Below are 3,029 nucleotides of genomic sequence, written 5' to 3'. Positions count from 1 at the left end.
GCGGTAAAATTTCAGCCACAACCACGTCTCACAACCGTGAGATAGGTGGTTACAGTCTGTAAAGGAATCAATACGACAATCCAGCAAAAGCCTCGTGCACCCGAAGAACACGGAGTGACACAAAGACAAGCGCCTTCTGCATTTTTCCCGCAATTGCTCTAGCATATTGTTGACACGCAGGGATGCTTTTTAGGCCATTAGCAAGTGAAAGCTTGGAACCTCCAAGAATGCCGATGATAAGGACGATCAGTTTAACAGAATATTCCGGGTACAATCGTTGCAACTCCCTTATAAGGCCTCGATACCTTTCATTCTTTTCATACTCCTTGGCTATGATGTTTTTATCAGCTGGTGCAGTGAGAGCTTTGGCTGATGCGAACTGTAAAACACAACCAACGGTTGATCATAAGGCGCGAACTCCGGAATCGTTATCACATACTTAACAAGTCAAAGCTTCTGACCATCAGGCAGCATATTGTTAAGAGAATACGGATACTATCTGACGCTAAGAGAAGTCTATAGCGCAGGGAGAGGTAGGTCAGAGAAAATCACCAGTTTCTCTCTGACCCATCTCGACTCTTCCAAGACCCTCCAGTTACTCTCGAACACCCACCCAAACCAGAGGAGGTCAAAGTATTTTGAAGAGAAGTCTACGAAGTGCAGCTACTGAGGAGGCGAAAAAAGTATTAAGAGGGATGAACAACTATTCCGCGCCGGGACGAGATTGTATAAAAACCTTCTGGTCGAAGAAGTTTCCTTCAACCCATCAGCATTTGGCCCGTATTTTCCCCTCATATTTGAAGTCGGAAGAGCCGATTCCGGAGTGGTTGGTGGAAGGGCGCACAATACTCGCGCCGAAAATAAGCAACTTAGCTGACCCGAAGAATTACAGGCCAATAACTTATCTGAACACACTTTATAAGATATTCACAGCTATCCTAAATAATAGGATTGTTCGGACAATTGAACCTGTGTGGCAAGAAATGTATTAACAATGAGGCTCAAAGAAAGACGTAGCCGGATGTGGGGAGAACCTGCTCATCGATAGATGTGTCTGCAAGAATGCAGGATTCTACCAGCGTGACCTATCGATCTACTATCTCATCTGCAAAAAATCGTTTGACAACTAACAAGGTCACCTTTCAGAGAGTTGTCTTTCAGGGCGACACCATGAGCCCACTCCTCTTTTGCCTAAAATTATTGCCACTATCTCTAGCACTTCGCCATTCCGACGGGTACTTGTGCGGCAAACCTGCAGATCGAAAGTACAAGGTCACTCATGTATTTTACATGGACGATATTAAGATCTATGCTAAAAACAAAGAACAACTACATCTAGCTCTAGGGATTTTCGAACGATATACTAAGGAAATTGGAATAGAATTTGGGTGAGACAAATGCGCAAAGATTTACTTGAAGCAAGACAAACTTAATGGCATCCCTAAAGATCCTGAGATCGTTGACAGAAGAGCTATACGACACCTTTGCCGTGGAGAGACTTATACATACCTGGGCGTGCCAGAAAGCCACATTCAGGATGTGACACCTATAAAGGATACTCTCCGAAGCCGATACAAACTTCTTATCCGACAGATTTGGTCTTCCGAACTGTCGGCGAGGAACAAAGTATCTGCAATGAACATACTTGCCGTCCCGGTAGTACTCTATTCATTTGGAGTAGTTCCATGAATGAAGAACGAGCTCAGATCCCTTGATATCAGGACAAGAAAGGTTATGCACATGAACAAAAGCATGCATCTTAAGTCTTCCGTTCCGCGGCTGTACATCTCAAGCCGTCAATGTGGTCGCGGAATATTCAGTCTTGTACGTCTTCACAACAAGATTATTCTGGGTACAGCACATAGAGTTGCAAGTGGAAGAGACCCTCTTCTTAAAATGGTCAGGAATCACGGAGAAGTGAGCAAACGAGCGTTTCTGTACAAAGCAGCGGAGGAGGCTGCTGAAAGACTCGGACTTGACTTCAGTATTAGGGGTGAGAGAAATGCATCAAATGTTATCTGTTTCGAGTACTCGCTCCTGAAAGCCGGGATTAAGAAAGCACAAGAGAGACTTTCGTGAACAGCTCCTCGATAAGAAGATGCACGGTATCTTCCACAGAAATGTGAAGGGTCAGTCAATGTCTTGTGAGCTAACGTTTGCTTTCCTTAAATCACCTGGATTGATGTCTGGTACGGAGGGTTTCATTTTTGCATGCCAAGACGGTGTCATTTCCATCTTAACATACCGTCGCCAAATTTTAAGCCAAGACATTCCTTATGATAGCTGCAGGGCGTGCCATGCACACCCCGAGCATTTAGCTAACGTACTATCTAGTTGTCCAACTCACGCGGGAACGACCTACATTCAAAGGCATAATGCGGCACTAAGAGTGCTTTATTACTATCTCTGTCACTATTACGGTATTAACCTTAATGTCGCTCCTCTAAATGCTCCTAGGGAAATCGAGTCAATTGTCGAGAATGGGAAGTGCCGCATATACTGGAACTTTATATTCTCGACAATTGTTTCTGTTGCTCACTCGGGGCCTGACATGGTTCTTCTTGACATCGAGAAGCGAACCATGTTCGTTATCGAATTTTCGGCACCAGCTGACAAAAACATCATAACCAAGGAGAATGAAAAGAAAGAGAGGTATCGAGACCTTATAAGAGAGTTGCAAAGATTGTACCCGGAATATTCTGTTAAGCTAATCGTCCTTATCATCGGCGCTCTTGGAGGTGCCAAGATTTCACTTGCTAATGGCCTAAAAAGCATCCCTGTGTGTCAACAATATGCTAAAACACTTGCGGAAAAAATGCAAAAGGCGGTAGTCCTTGGGTCGCTCCGTGTTCTTAGGATGCACGAGACTTTTGCTGGATCGTCGTATTAATTCCTTTACAGACTGTAAACACCTATCTCACGGTCGTAAGACGTTGTTGTAGCTGAAATTTTACCGCGATTTCGCTGAGAGCGGGTGCAATTTTCCAGATTAGCACCCGCTCCTGGCGAAATCCTGCGGTTGATCTTAA

The sequence above is a fragment of the Belonocnema kinseyi genome, chromosome 1 (genome assembly GCF_010883055.1).
Source record: "Belonocnema kinseyi isolate 2016_QV_RU_SX_M_011 chromosome 1, B_treatae_v1, whole genome shotgun sequence".
NCBI classification, from domain to species: Eukaryota; Metazoa; Arthropoda; class Insecta; order Hymenoptera; family Cynipidae; genus Belonocnema; species Belonocnema kinseyi.
The sequence above is the reverse complement of the archived record's forward strand: the minus strand, read 5'-3'. Positions refer to the sequence as shown.